At 43.5% G+C, this 15,006-nt stretch overlaps 1 protein-coding gene across 6 annotated transcripts in view; it reads left to right on the top strand.

Annotated features, from left to right (window-relative positions):
- Positions 1–331: 331 nt before the first annotated feature.
- The window catches only part of LOC119650978 (protein windpipe), a 112,385-nt gene continuing 97,710 nt past the window's right edge, over positions 332–15,006 (top strand). The window contains exons 1-2 of one of the 6 annotated variants that reach the window (XM_038054280.1): positions 332–671; positions 1,310–1,519. The gene's annotated coding sequence lies outside the window, so the exon portion shown is untranslated. Of the gene's footprint in view, positions 872–1,229; positions 1,520–15,006 lie in introns of all 6 variants that reach the window. The other 5 variants (XM_038054272.1, XM_038054261.1, XM_038054255.1 and 2 more) reach the window with 5 other exon arrangements.

Here is a 15,006-nt window from a genome sequence, read left to right as displayed (position 1 = left end):
GCCATTTTGTCGGAAAATAGTTTTTCGCGTAACTTTGAACTGTTCCTTTTCCGTTTCATTTAACCTCAGCATCAATTTTCGGGATTGGGAAAATCTCTAGATTATCGGAGGAGACCATAAAGCCTAACTAAGGAGATAATTATATTTATTTTACCTTGCCCACCTTTACAACCACCAGGTGAATGAATCACTTTCATATGCCGGCTCCATTTATCCGCCAGGTCCGCCACTGGGGCCTAGGTGAGCTTTCTTAGCAAACGCATACGGGGAGATCGGAACTAGCGCTTGTTTCTAGCCATGCTAGTGACTGAACGAACACGGGGCTCCACCAGCAAACTTTGGAGCCGGCCAAGTAGTCGGTTTGTGTTGGGAACAGTTCCAAGCACCAACTCGCCATTTAGCTCAGTCATTCGTTGCGGTAGCCCTAGTAAGACCTAGTCGCGCTCGCGCACATACTGTTGCGCGGAAGCTCCCCAAGAACACTCATATCGTTCATATGCCGTATCACAATCGCTACAAGATAACCCATCTGTTATAATATAGTGCCATAAGCGCGTATGTGGAAAATTCGTCGCGATTTGGGGTGTCGTGGCTCATTCCCCCATTCAGGTTGCTACTAGCAAAGCTCTAGTATCGTACGGTTTCAGCTGTTGTCTGTCGGTCGCTAGAAGGTGTCTTTTGGAAGTAGCCAACGTACTATTGCACTCGAAAGAAAATTGGGAAAACTAAAGCAGAAAACGGAGGCGACAAGTGCCGGTCGAAAGGTCACACATGTCCTAGGCTGGTATCTGGTTGGGGTGGAAATTTGACACCTTCAAAAAGAAGTCGGTACACTTGGCGCGAGGGGTTGATATTGCCATTTTCGCTACAGGTGAGAGTCTCCTAATCGACTTTTGCTGCCGGGTAGATGATGGTCGTAATGAAGTGGTACTAAATGGGACATTTGAGCTCCCAGCAGTGTTGTTTCGTGGTGCTTGACTAAGTTTGAAGTGTGATCCAATCAACAGGTAGTTGACCGTATACCGCCAATGCTCCGAGCGAGAAAATAATCGAGTAAAGCAAAGTATCTAAACAGAAGCAGATATCGTGCGAAATTACCTGAGGATTTGCAATAGGAAGTGCTTGCTCGCGGATAGTGATTTTTTTTTTCGTTTTGGCTTTCCAAAGGTGTATGATTTCCGCTTTTCCGTTTTCACTTAAGTTTTTCCAATTTTCTGTTGGTGTTCAAGTGTTGCGTAACGGCCGATATTGAAATTGTGACACTTTTCCGTTGGCAATTTAATAGAACGTGCAATTTTTTTTTTCAAAGTGAGCATTTTAGCGACTGCGAGATTGTTCGCAAATCTATTGCCTTTCACTCATAAAAGTGCTTGATTGTGGTTGAAGTTCTGAACGACTCTCCCCAACCGAAATTCTGTGGATTATAATTCGTCGAGCTGCATTAGGCGGTCTCATCAGCAAAAAGTTCGCGCTGTTGGGCTCAGTGAATTTCCATGCGGTGTGACACTGATAATCAAAGGTAGGTTTATGGCTTAATCATGTGTAAATTCGCGAGTGCAATTCAGATTGCATTGGGCGTACTGCGGATATGGGGGGTGCGCATGAGCTGGCAATTAGCAGGTTTAGGAAGGTTTTCTAAGAGTTATTCAAATGGATTTGTATCTAGGTCGCGTGTTCTAGTTGCACATTTTCAATGCTTCTAGCAGGGTAGTGAGAAAGTCAAGTAATAATTACTTTAGCTTTCCAAAGGTGTTTGAGACGACACGGTTTGCCACGGTGTGTGGACATACTACTCAAATGTGGGCAACTTTCTAGGGGGTGCTATTTCAATTTGTACACGCATGACATTGAAAATATGAAAGGCAATCAAGAGAAACTCGAAAAACTGATAAATTTGTTGACAATAATTGTTAAGTCTTTGATTGAGTTCTCGTCGATATACTTAACCATTTCGACGGTCTTCCATAATTCTGGGCCTAGAAGGGTCTAGAACGCAGCTTATGGCGTTTATTTTTTTCTTCAAAAACCTCAAAGCGTGAAATTTTAAATTGAAATGTCTTCAGTTAAAATTATCTTTTTAATTTCAACTTATCATCGTCCAGACCCAACTATTCGTCTTTACTCTTCGTTCTTATCATAAATTGTCGTAAACTGACTGAAATTGTGATAACACGAAAAAAATGGCAAGAAAATGATTGTAGATTTTTCAAAACGTTAAGACTTTAATATGGGTGTGACTTTTTTTTCGTAATTACTTCATTGCATAAGTTTTTTTTTTGGAGAAGGAAGATTACCTGATAACGTTATCGTCACGATTTTGAAGGTGAACACAGCTAGAAGAAATATTAGCAAGTGTATCTGCGGAATTTGAGTTATTTTAGTTTGAATTCGTCATGTGATTAATGGAGTGAGTAAAATTGACCTTAAGTCGATTCCATAACTTGAAGAGCTTTGTAAATAATATTTCCTAACACTTTCGGTATCTAACGAAAGGAGGAAAAATTGAATCCCCAATCTTAAGCCTACGTAAGCATAGCATGGTTCTAAAGTATCTAAACCTCAGATCGTTGCAATAATGAAGGGTGTGGTAAACACTTAGTAACGCGTACCTGCAAGCGATTTATCAAATAAAAATCTACTTTTATCTATTTAATGAATCGATACATAAACAAGTTTCAAGTTTTTGCAAAAGTAAAAATTCGAGCCAAGTATATTATTCTTGGTGCCAGTGATCCAATGTTTACGAATTGATAAGATTTGGCAATGTGTGTTTTGCACTTGTGTAATGAAAAACAGGAAAGTGGGTTGATAACCGCCATTTGAGGTGATGTTACAGTGGTGCCTGCTTCTTTTTCAAAACTTTTTAGACAGACCTATCGGCATTGGCTAGAATTTTACAGAGGTAAAGGTAAAGGTTCGACAGCCCTAACCTGCCTATAAAGTGGACACTCAATTTGTTTATTTATTTAAACCAAACAGGTCCTACAATTCAATATCCCTAAAAGCTGCCTGGTGTCCTGACCTATGCCTTCGTTTCATCTCAAGCAGGGTCTGCCTCGTCTTCTTTTTCTACCATAGATATTGCTCTTATAGACTTTCCGGGAGGATCATTCTCATCCATACGGATTAAGTGACCCGCCCCCCGCAACCTGTTGAGCCGGATTTTATTCACAACCAGACCGCCATGGTATGGCTCATAGATTTCGTTGTTATGTAGGCTACGCAATCGTCCATCCTCATGTAGGGGGCCAAACATTTTTCGGGGATTCTTTTCTTGCTAAGGTCTCCGAGGAATACATAAGGACTTGTGCAGCATGAGCTTTGACGCTATGATGAGACTTTCCGAGCGGAACAGGTTTTGTAAGCCGAAATAGGCTCTGTTGGGTGTCAACAACCGTGCGCGGATTTCATCGTGATAGCTATTATCTGTTGTGATTTTCCACCCTAGATAGGAGAAATTATCAACGGTCTCAAAGTTGTAGTCTCCTATCTTATTCTTCCTGTTTCACCAGTGCGATTTCATGTTCTTGGTTAGTTGGCTTTTGGTGCTAACGTTGAAACCATATATTTTGTCTTGCATTCATTGATGTGCAGCCCAGGATCTCGTGCCAATTGCCACCTGTTTGATCTGGATCAAGGCAGTTTGTGCGTCTCAGGTCGTTCTCGTCGATATCGTCAGCATAGGCCAGTAGTTGCGTGGACTTAAAAAGGATCGTACCTCTTCCATTTACCTCAGCATCACGGATCACTTTCTCGAGGGACAGGTTAAAGAAGACGGATGCTAGGGCATCCCTTGCCTTAGACCGTTGTTGATGTCGAATGGTCTCGAGAGTGGTCGTGCTGCTTTTATTTGGCTTCGCACATTGGTCAAGGTCAGCCTCGTCAGTCTTATTAATTTCGTCAGGATACCGACGAGACTTTCATGCCCGTGTACAGTTTTACCCTAGCTATGGTATCTTAGGCGATCTTAAAGTCGAAGAAAGTATGGTGCAACTGATGCTTACATTCCAACAGTTCTTCCATTGCTACCCGCAGAAAGAAAATTTGATCTGTTGCTGAATTGCCTGGAATAAAGCCTCTTTGGTATGGGCCAATGATTTTCTACGCGTATGGGGCTATCTGACACACCAAGATAGCGGAGAATATCTTATAGATGATACTCAGCAACGTGATACCTCTATAATTGCTGCACTGTGTGATATCTCCCTTTTTATGTATGAGACAGATAATATCTCTTTGACAGTCGTCACCCATTGATTCGCTGTCCCACACCTTGAGCATCAGTTGATGAACCACTTGGTGTGATTGGTCGCCTCCATATTTAACCAATTAGGCTGTAATTCCACCAGCTCCTGACGAATTATGACTTTTAAGCCGATGAATTACACGGACTGTTTCTTCTGTTGGCGGGACCTCCACCATTCTGGTTGTTCAGTAGTTCACCAAAGTACTCAACCCATCCCTCCAAAATGTCCATTCTGTCGGAAATCAGATTTCCCCCTTTGTTTCGGCAGGATGAACATCGAGGTGTGTAAGGTGTCATCCTGCTGACTTGTTGGTAAAATTTGCGAGGCTGGTATGGTTGCTCCTTGTACTTTTCGAGCTCACAGACTTGTTGGTTCTCCCAGGCTTCCTTTTCCGGCTGTAAAGTTGCTTCTCCGCTCTACGGAGTTCTTAATAAGCCTCCGCCCGTGCCCGCGTCCTTCGAGAATGCAACATTACTCTACCTAGGACTTTTTTTGCGACTGGGGCCAAGCATGTTTGTGGCTGTATCAATGATAGCGTTCTTCAGGTGATTGTGAGGATCATTGGTTGATGCTTCATCTCCAGGTCCTCTGTTGACTGCAGTTATTGCGGCATCCATTTCCTCCTTATAAGTGTTGCAAAGGGCTGTATTGTGGATAGCTTCCGTGTTAACTCTCACCTGATTGTCAGAGGGATTCTAGGTGGTGTTGTTCTTGGAACCCCGTGCACCATGCCAACGAGATAGTGATTCGAATCTATATCAGCCCTCCTATATGTTCCGACATTCATCATGACTGAGAGGTTGAAAGTGGCCAGTTTTTTACCGTGTAGGGTTATCAGCCCTACCCAACCCCCAACCAGGAGGACCACTTGGTACAATTTGTCCCATTTTGTGTGCGGGAGACTCGCCTTCATTCTCCTCTGTCTGCCGCTTTTCGTTAAGGAAGAGCTCGCAGTGGTCACCACGTGGACCTAGAGATAGGGTTTGGTAGTAGAGCTGTTTGTGTTGGTTCAGCAGACGTTTCCCAGGTTTTATTCTCCACCAACCAATCCACTTTTTGCACTGGGACCTATACTATCGTTTGACCACCACCAACCGCTTTGTCTGGCCTATATATATGCTGGGGAGGGGGGATGCTTTTATATTAAACGAAACGAATTTCATGGTGTCTAATCTTCGCATCTTTCAGTTTCTCAACCACCTGGTAGCTGTTTTTCACTGCACATTTGCTACGGTATTCACCGGTAGTGTTGACTTCCTATAGTAGCGATTTCGCAATATTGTCGGTGGGGGAACTAGTTTCCAAAATAACCTCCCATGTTTCGCTTCCGTTTTTGTGTATTTTGTGTTGTGTTCTAAACCTAGGCAGGGAAGGATGCGGCGGTGTTCTTGACAAGGTCAGCACATTCCCTTATAGTCTTTAAAGAGAATCTTTATTCAATAAAACGGATTTGTTATCTGCAAAAACTTTTGACAGTTTTTTGACGGTGTTTCCCCATAAGTAACAGCGTGTATTGCGTCAGTAGGTCGCAGTTTTTGACAAGTCCGGCTTGATTTACGGTTATTTCAACGATTTCGCGAATACGATTGTCAAAAATGGGTTCAAAAATCTTCATCGTATGGGAAAGTAACCGGATCGGTCGGTAATTTGAACATTCTGCTGGACTACCTTTCTTTTTCCATATTGGCAGTTTGGTACTTTCTTGCCAGTCAGATGGTGTTCTTCCTTCCTGAATAACCCGATTAAAGAATTCACTGAGTCCCAGCTATTCGCTTTCCAGAACTCAGATGCGATGTCGTCAGGTACTGTGGCTTTTCCCAATTTCATTCGTTTTATTGCCTCCTCGCCTTCAGTTGCGCTGACAGGTGGAACTAGTCCAAATGTCGGCAATGATTGTGGAAGTGAATTCTGCTCGAAGTATTCTCGCCATCTATCCGTTGCGGTCCGACAGTTGGTAAGCAAAATATCGTTCTTGTCATTAACACAACAGAGGTGTTCTATATCCTGTGTACGTTCATTACGGCTTTTAGCAAGTCGGTGCAGATCTCTCTCGCCATCCCAGGTATCCAGGTTATAGTAAAGATTTTTGTAATGGTCCGCTCGGGTGACAGTGACTGCTTTCTTTGCTTCCCGGTTGGCATTCTTATAAATTTGCCAATTAGTAAGCGTTTTATCGTCGAGAAATTTGTGGTAGAGGCGTTTCTTTTCACGGACCTTTATTTCAACATCATCATTCCAAAGCCAAGTATCTCGGTTTATGTACCGTTTACTCGGCTTGGTGACCCGGAGGGTTGCAGAGGCCGCTTTCATTTCGTTCCATGATTCTTCCACATTCGTAATGGTCGTGAGACCGTTTCTTCTTTCTTTCACCAAATCGCCACCATTTAATGCGCCGCGGGCCAGTGCGCTCCTCACGCTGTTTTATCGGTGGCTTAATTTGCAAGACGGCAATCAACGGCCGATGTTGAGGTGCGATGGTCTAAGAGGGAACGACTTTGCAATCAGTGACAGTGGTAAAATGTCGGCGTCTTATGAGAATATAGTTGATTTGCGTTTTACCGCTCCCACTATAAAATGTAGGAAGATGAGACAATCGTTTGATGAACCATGTATTCAAAGTACAAGGTCGTAGGTGTCCGTAAAATCGATTGTACGCTCGCCACCCTCATTGTGCGACCTGAACCCCTTTCCCCAAGACACCTGTTACCGTCTGCTTTTTCACCCACATGACCATTAAGGTCACCGGAAATGATAGTATAGTCGTCAGCAGGCACGTGACATCGATAAGTTGCCAGAAGGCATCTTTCTCGGCATCAGGTCGACCTGTTTGTGGTGCGTACGCGGTGAAGAAGTGAATCAGCCGATGATCAAACCGTTCGACTTCTTTAATGGTATCACGGAAACCCTCTAAGATGGCAATGCCAACACCATATTGAGTGTGTGAGCTACCAAAATAGAGAAGTTTATAGCCATTTTTACCGCGTTCGCGTTCAATGTTGCAGCTTTTGGCACCAGACCATCGGGTTTCTTGCAGAGCGCTGATATGAATGCGCCTTTTCCGAAGGGCTCTTGCGAGTTCCTCGATCTCTCCAGTTAGGGTACCAACATTTACCGTGCAGACATGTATTTGTTTTGTTTATTTTGTTTGGACTAACTTGGTTACGTCCTGACGCTGCCCATGCGTCAAGAACCCTTGCCCATTTCTCGACAGGACCGGGGCCTGTCCTGTCTCGTCGACTGAGGTGGACGCCCTATCATTTCTCCGAGGCTTGTGACTCAATCCGATCATCATGTTTGTAACGACATTGTATGCATTTCCTTGGCCGGCCTGTCGCGGGACTTGTCACCAAGAGAGATCAGGTAGGATTTAGCAAAGTGGAATAACTCTAACTATACTCTATTTATCTCTTTCCGTGATCTCAACATTTTATTTTTTTTTTACTGAGGATAGTACAAAGTACGTTGTCTCAAACCCTCCTCCTTTATCTGGGCTTGGGACCAGCATCCTATGTTAATAATATCTTTATAAAAGCTTTAATCGCCTTTAGGCTTCGCTGCGGCGAGAAGGGTGTAGCAGCTCAACATGTATGCTTCAGGCATTTTCGCCTATACGAAGCCACTGGTAGCTTGTTTGGCGATCGCATGCCAACAAACATTCTTTTTACTTAAAAAATGTTCCTCTTTTTCCCGTATGCTTTTCTTTGGCCGCAAATAGGCGACGGTATTGCGGTAAGATGTCACTGTGGTTGCCTACCGCAGTGTTGAGACAATAGGTTTAAACTTCTCTATGGAATTTATATTTTCCTCCTGCAATCTGCTATGGAGGACTCTAATACCCAGCACCATGTGCTTTATAGCTTGATGCTTATTATGCCTACAGTTATGTTTACGTACAATCATTACGTCCTTGGTGCGGTTCTAGTTCCAACTCCACGCCTTCAGTTACTAATCTGTCTATAGTATCTGAGGAGTTTTACTACACTATCTTCATTCACTCTCCGTAATTAAATAGCTTGTGATTGGGATTGTAAAATATCCCGTATGGCCTCTGATCTCCAGCGCAGTGCCAATCAGTGCTGTTATGTTTCGCGTATATAAGTAATGAACTTATCTTTCCAGGCGAGATCGTGCTTCAAAAAAACAACATAAGGAAACGAGAATATGAAAATCTATATGTATGTTGAAAATGGGATCGTTATTCCTCAAAAGTATTCATTTGTCTGGTTCCAAAGTTGTCTTTTTTTTTCTTAAAGAGAGAAGTCTTTTGAACATGCTTGAGTACCAAGTTTACGTTTTTAGATCTCGATGAAAGGAAAGGAGATCCATGCACCTTTCTCTTCCTTTCGTAATCACTTCATTTTTTAGAGCACATGTTTCTTTCATTAACAAATTTTGCTCATAAATCGAAAAACTGTTTACACACACTTTCTACTTTACGGTGCAGAAATATATTCCACAGGAAATATCAAAATTCGCACATTTCCCATTTCTCAGAAGCAGAATGCTGCGTTTGTGAAATAGAATCCAACTTCTAGCCTTGCATAAATTCATTAGTGAACTATCTGTAACCTTTTGCAAATACCCAAAGGGACCGAAACACGGCGGCGATTGAGAATGTGAAAATTCGAATCAAAATCGGAAACCGTCCAATCAGTCAATGTCGGCAATTACCCAATCCGATTGTAAACGATTCTAGGGGTCAATCCCGGGGTCGACCAGAATGTGATAACAGCTTGTTGTGGTAACCGCATGATAGTGCACACACTTGACTCAAGGCAGTCAATGACTCGGGGAAAATGAAGAAAAAGGGAGTGTTTGCTTGCTGTAAGCGGTTTACAGGAAGTGCTTTTAGATAATAGGAAATGGTTGTAATTTTCTCTATTTTTAATTTTGATGTAATAATTATCACTTGAAAATGCGTGTCAGGGACCCAGGGGAAGCAATAGTAGTATTCTTGTAATGGGTTGGGTTGATTTGACTTTGGTATCTGCGTTGTCGCACTTTAACATATCTGGTTCGATGGTGAGTAATTGAAGCACAAATCAATTAAGAAAGTAACAGTCTCCTTATAATAGGGCACAATAGTTATTTAAGGACGCTGTGCGACTTTGCCTTAACAGAATAATAATAGATCTATAAATATATACGAGCACTTGTTGAACTTGAAGCTGGATATGGTTTCACGTAAAGATGAAGAGGTGGTGTTTGAATCTAATATTTGGCTAGCCCTAAAAAGGGTTGCTATTGGACAGTTTATACCTGCAGGATATATTGGTGAAAGAAGGGTGAAAGAAGAATCGTTGAACCAGTTTGAGAGTATGTTCTCGAACTGATTTGACTTTTGCTTTAGGGATGATTAATGTTCTTCATGGTCCTCAAAGTGTATGTAAGACCATCGCCTAGCTGTGGAACAACTAATCCATGTTTGGTGCTGGTGCAATTGATATATGTAGAGCAATTCGCGCTCAATCCCACTTCAAATTATCATGATAATTTGATCATGATATCATCAGAGGTCATAGGCCCCGAAAGGGGGGGGGGGTGTCAATAATACGCTTATTACATTTTATTATAAAGAGGAGGGTCGGCCCCTTGCCGCCGCCATGATTCATTGGCTGTGTTGGAAAGAAGGAGCCTTCTTCTTCCTCCTCCTCCTCTTTATCTTCTCCTCCTCCGGGGTGGGGGTGGCAAATGAAACTTTACCATGACGATATTAAAACATCCCACTTTCATGCTTTTTCAGGGAGTGGCCGCTGCTATTTTTCAACTGGGTTTCAAAGAGAAGATCTCTCCCTTCTTACTTACTCTCCTCTCCTCCTCCTCATATCCTCCTTTTCGAATGCGAGGATGGGGTTGGAAGTTAAACCCTACCGTTTTGACGAAAAAATAGCCCCATTTCGGGGTGCCCAAACTTTTAAACAGGGGACGATCGTTACAATTATTTAACGGAAGTAGAGAGGGGAGACCTCCCTTTTCACTATATATCCTCCTTATCCTCTCTTATACACGGGGTAGGGTTGAAAATTCAAAATTGTGATAATATAAGAAGAAAAAAACTGTTTTGAAAAGCCATAACTTTTTAAGGAAGGAAGATCATCTGACCTTCAAATCCCCTCTCCATAAACTCTTCACCCCCTCCGGAGATAGGGTTGAAAATTTATTCTTTTCCAAGTTTAACCATAGGGACTGGGGATTCGGAAAAATCATTTTGTATTTACAGAAGGGGTGAAGTTAGTTATTCAATGCAAGTTGAGGGCAACATAGGTAGCTAGGTATCAAAGTCCGTCCCGAGGAGGCCAACTAACGCTGCGGTGCTCCTAAGACCATGACTACAATTATGAAAGCAATAAGGCAGAGTCCAGCCGGCTTAGATCTTCAGAGCCAGCCTGTTGCATTTACGAAGGAAAGCTGCTCTCTCACCCTGCAGCTATAAATCTCACTGAGGTTCCCAAAGAATGGTTTACCCAGTGTACGTAGCTTGATTCTAACTAGAGCTGGACAATCGCAAAGAAAGTGCCTGAGGGTTTCCCTCCCTTCTCCGCGGTTCGGCAATACGAATTGTAGGGTATGCTGAGGCTGGCGACATGGTCGCCCATGGGCCAGTGCACTCTGCAGATCGCCGTAATCTTGTATGTACAGGAGCTCTCGTGAACAGGTCGTTCACAGCAGTAAGTCACCCTTCGCCATCTGAGGTCAGTGGCTGCTAAGTAGTGCGAGTAGATTTCGACTTGACAGTCGCCAGCGAGACACCGACTGTACCCGCCCAAGGACTGCCAAGAGCAGAGCCCCACCTTGCCAATCTGTCAGTCTGCACATTCCCCTCTATGCTCCTATGCCCCGTAACCCAACGGAGGGTGACCTTGAACGTGTCTCCCAGACTATTCAACGCATTTTTGCACTGCCCCATTGGCCTAGAGGATATCGCCGCTGAGTACAAAGCCTTAATGGCCGCTTGGCTGTCGGTCAAAATGACTATGTTGCACTTGGGCCTCGGATTATGCTCCAAACATCGACAGACTTGCAGTATCGCCAGTACTTTTGCTTGGAATACACTGGCGAAACTTGGGGGACCATACAACTTAGATACATTGCGTATATTCGAGAAAACTCCCACACAAAGTTCACAGACCATCTTTGATCCGTTGGTGAAGAATACTGTGTCATAATTTTGCATGTCGTCGGTCTTTCACTCTTCACCTTAGTTGGAAAGTTTCTCGTGAAGTTCAGTTTGCGTGTGGCATTGTCCGTGGGGAATGCCCAGATTTCCCGGGGTACTTCGTCTAGGATGTTACTATGGCTGTAAGGCTTCGCTGTCCAACATTCAGACTCATGCAGTATTTAATGTGGAAGTCTATAGGGGGGCGATGCGAGGAGTACATTGAGAGCATCTGCCGAGCTGGACTGCAAAGCCCCAGCAGCACTTGTACACGCGGTTCTTTGAATCCTATTAAGCTTCGTTCTATTGTGCTTTTTGCCCAAAATCTGCCACCATACAATAAAGCCATACGTTAGGATGGGAGGCACCACAGCTGTGTACATCCAGAGATCCACCAGAAGACCCTATCTCTTTGCAAAGGTTCTCTTGCAGGCATAGAAGGCTACACAGGCCTTTTTAACCCTCATTTCTATGGTCAATCTCCAATTTAGCTTTGGATCCAAGATTGAACCAAGATACTTTACATTGGAGGAAAGAACCAATCTTTGTTCATTCAGCCGTGGTAGGTGGAATTCAGGTCTTGGTGGTGAACAGCATCAGTACCGTTGGGTACGGTTCACAGGCACACCTTTCGCAACACTCCATCAATGAAGTCGCTCATAATTGAGTGAAACATCCTGACAAGTCGTTGGCATACGCCATTACCTTCACCTCGATGCTGTCCAATATTTGCAGAATTTCGTCCATGACTATTAACCAGACAACCACCGAAGAGATGGCGTCACCGTGAGGTGACACAGATCCGACTGGATTATCCTGGTTCTTAGCATGGATATAAACCAATGTGTAAGATCCCCTTCCAATACTGGTCAAGCCTTCTTTTATTGCGTTGGTACAAACGTTGTTAAATGCTTCATCTATATCCAAGAAGGCAGCTAGGATATACTGCTTGTACTGCTGGGACCGCTCAACCGTGGCTGTTACTTCGTGGAGGGTGGTTTCTGTAGATTTGTTTTGAGGTAGGCATACTGGGACTTAGAGAAAAGCGTTCTCTCCATGATCGCGCTTAAGTGGATGTCCAGGACGTGCACGAAAGAGGTGAGGCTGGTTGATAGAAAGTTTTTCGCGGACTCATGGCCGCGCCTGCCCGATTTCGGTATGAAAACCACTCGTGCCCGTCTCCAAGACTGTGGTACATATTATAAAGAGATACAACTCCAGTAAATCTCAACAAGCCACGACACAACCCTTTCCTGCCATTATGCCATTTGGACCCGGAGATTTATATGCGCAGCAGCTGTTTATAGCCCAGCCGATCTTATTCTCGGTAATTACCGATTTGATAGTCTCGCACGGCTGGGGTGACCGCAAACCCTCCAAGCAAGGCTCTGACTCACAGTCCTCTTCGCTGGGAGGAAAGTGCGTCTGAACCAGCAACTCCAAGGTTTCACTAGAAAACTCCGTCCAGAAACCCTCCAACTTTTCAAGAAAGGATGGGCTCTTTTCTTCCTTGGAAAAAATCTTAGTAAGCCTCGCGGATTCGCTGGTGCTTTTGGTGTTCCGATAATAATCCAACCAAGAAAGCCTCTTAGCGGTCTTGTTGGCCGATTTGTACTTCTTCAGGCAGTGCTTGTTTGGCTGCCAGTATTTATGTCTGCAGCAAATGTTGAAGATTTCCCTGGTCAGCTTCTCGAGGCTGGGTCTGGGTTCCTGTCTCCGTTGCAGGTGCCGCATCACTTTGCGAGTCCTCCTCTTCATCTGCGCATCCCGATGACTTGCCGGGCATTTCAGCCCTTGTTGCGTTCTGCGCTGGGGCGAGCGGCACATTTTAGTGCTGCGAATAAACGTAGCCAGCTCACTCTCCACTTTCACTATCCCCTCGTTTGATTTGTTTTTGTTCTCCATTTAAGTTGTTTACCAGTGCATCGTGTGCAAAGAAGCGGGCCTCAATAGTCAGGAACGGGTATACCCTCGGGGAAAAAGTCCCTATCCCAGTTCCCTTAGGCCTAACCTAAGATTAGCTGATGCCGGAACTCACGGACGGATCAGCGCTCACTCGAGGCAACGCGGTCTACCAATACCGGTTCAATGCGCACTACCCAACCAGGGTCCCGAAGGGGTTGGCTCCTGATACACGCCACAACTACTACCTTGGCAGAGCTACGCTCACATCACCCCATCGTCAAGGGTCGTTGACGACCCTCGTCGTAGATAAGGTGGGGCATTCTACGCCGAGGTCTTCAGTGTCTGCGTCATCTGTCAATTATGGCCATTGTTCCGAAATTTCAACAGTTGTAAAAGTGTACCCGTCCTACGCTTTTGAATTTGTCAAAAGTAACTTTTTGATGAAGTATACGCTTCACATTAAAACTTCTTACAGTTCCTACGTAAGTTCAATTATATCCAAAGGATCAGTTTCCCTTGGAGCCCTTTTATTAGCAGGGTTTGTTAAAAAGAGTAGGTGGAATGGTCGTGAGAAATATGTCATGACCCCGATTCGGTGAATATGAAGGTACGCTCAGCCCCCGCGTTCTTAACGAGGCTTTTAATTTGTACTCTGGATTTGGGGGCACGTTCAATTTTTGTATGTGGTTGGGGTTGGAACCACTTTAACATTACCTATTCTAACATTACTAGCTGTGACTGCTTTCGCTAAGGTTGAACTTCTACGGGTAGTGGCATATGGTCTTTGCTGATGCCTTCGTTGCTAATGGTTTCTTTTCCAAAGTTGTTTTTGATTGCTTTCCTGTCGTTTTCGTTAGATGCATTACCATTGATATAACTACTCGCAGTAATTGACAGTTCTTCTGAGGGGCCTTTTGTCTTTATCCGCTTAGTGGACATATTTTGTCCATAAACCCGCCTTCAAGCTAATTTAATGTTCTGGTAATCCAACTAGAGTTTCGGTTTTGTTTATGAAGCGAAATTCATTTCTTCTCTCAGGTGAATAGCGCAGAACAGAAAGATTTAGAACTATAGTTACATAAGACCTGGCATTCATAAAGATCTAGAATATCGCTGCCTCAACAAAGATCCTAGGCACTAGTTAGATAAACCTATTATACTGTAGATCAACTAAGGTAGCGTCAAAAATATCCTTTGATGTACTTTTTCACGGAGAAACAGTCTTCTTAACTTTAGGTTTTTTAATTTACATTTAATTTTTTTACATTTTCAGGTATGATGTTTACGATGTCCGCTTTATACTTCTCTGAGGTATGTTTCAGTTGCCATTTCATTTGGTGGGAATTTTCAAGGTTTTAGCCCCGAAAGTACACATTTTACACATTTTAGGGAGTACTTAAAAAGTAACTCATTATTTTACAATTTCCAGATATAAGAATATACACCCTCAATATATGTTCTTACAATGACGCAAATCACACCATTATTTAATTAAAAGCAATATATTATGTCCACATATGTAAAAACCGTGTTTCGTCAGTCACGTAAACATGACAAAAAACTTCTTTGAACTGTCTACATCTTTTATGGCCTTTCTGTGTCAAAAACCACCTTCAGAAGTCATACTCATAAAAATAGATAAAATTGTGAGTCCGGACATCGTCACTCAGGTAATTTTGCAGGGAAAAAGCAAAATAA

The sequence above is a fragment of the Hermetia illucens genome, chromosome 1, assembly GCF_905115235.1.
Source record: "Hermetia illucens chromosome 1, iHerIll2.2.curated.20191125, whole genome shotgun sequence".
NCBI lineage: Eukaryota > Metazoa > Arthropoda > Insecta > Diptera > Stratiomyidae > Hermetia > Hermetia illucens.
Note: the sequence above shows the minus strand (reverse complement) of the source record. Positions and strands in the feature narration are given on the sequence as shown.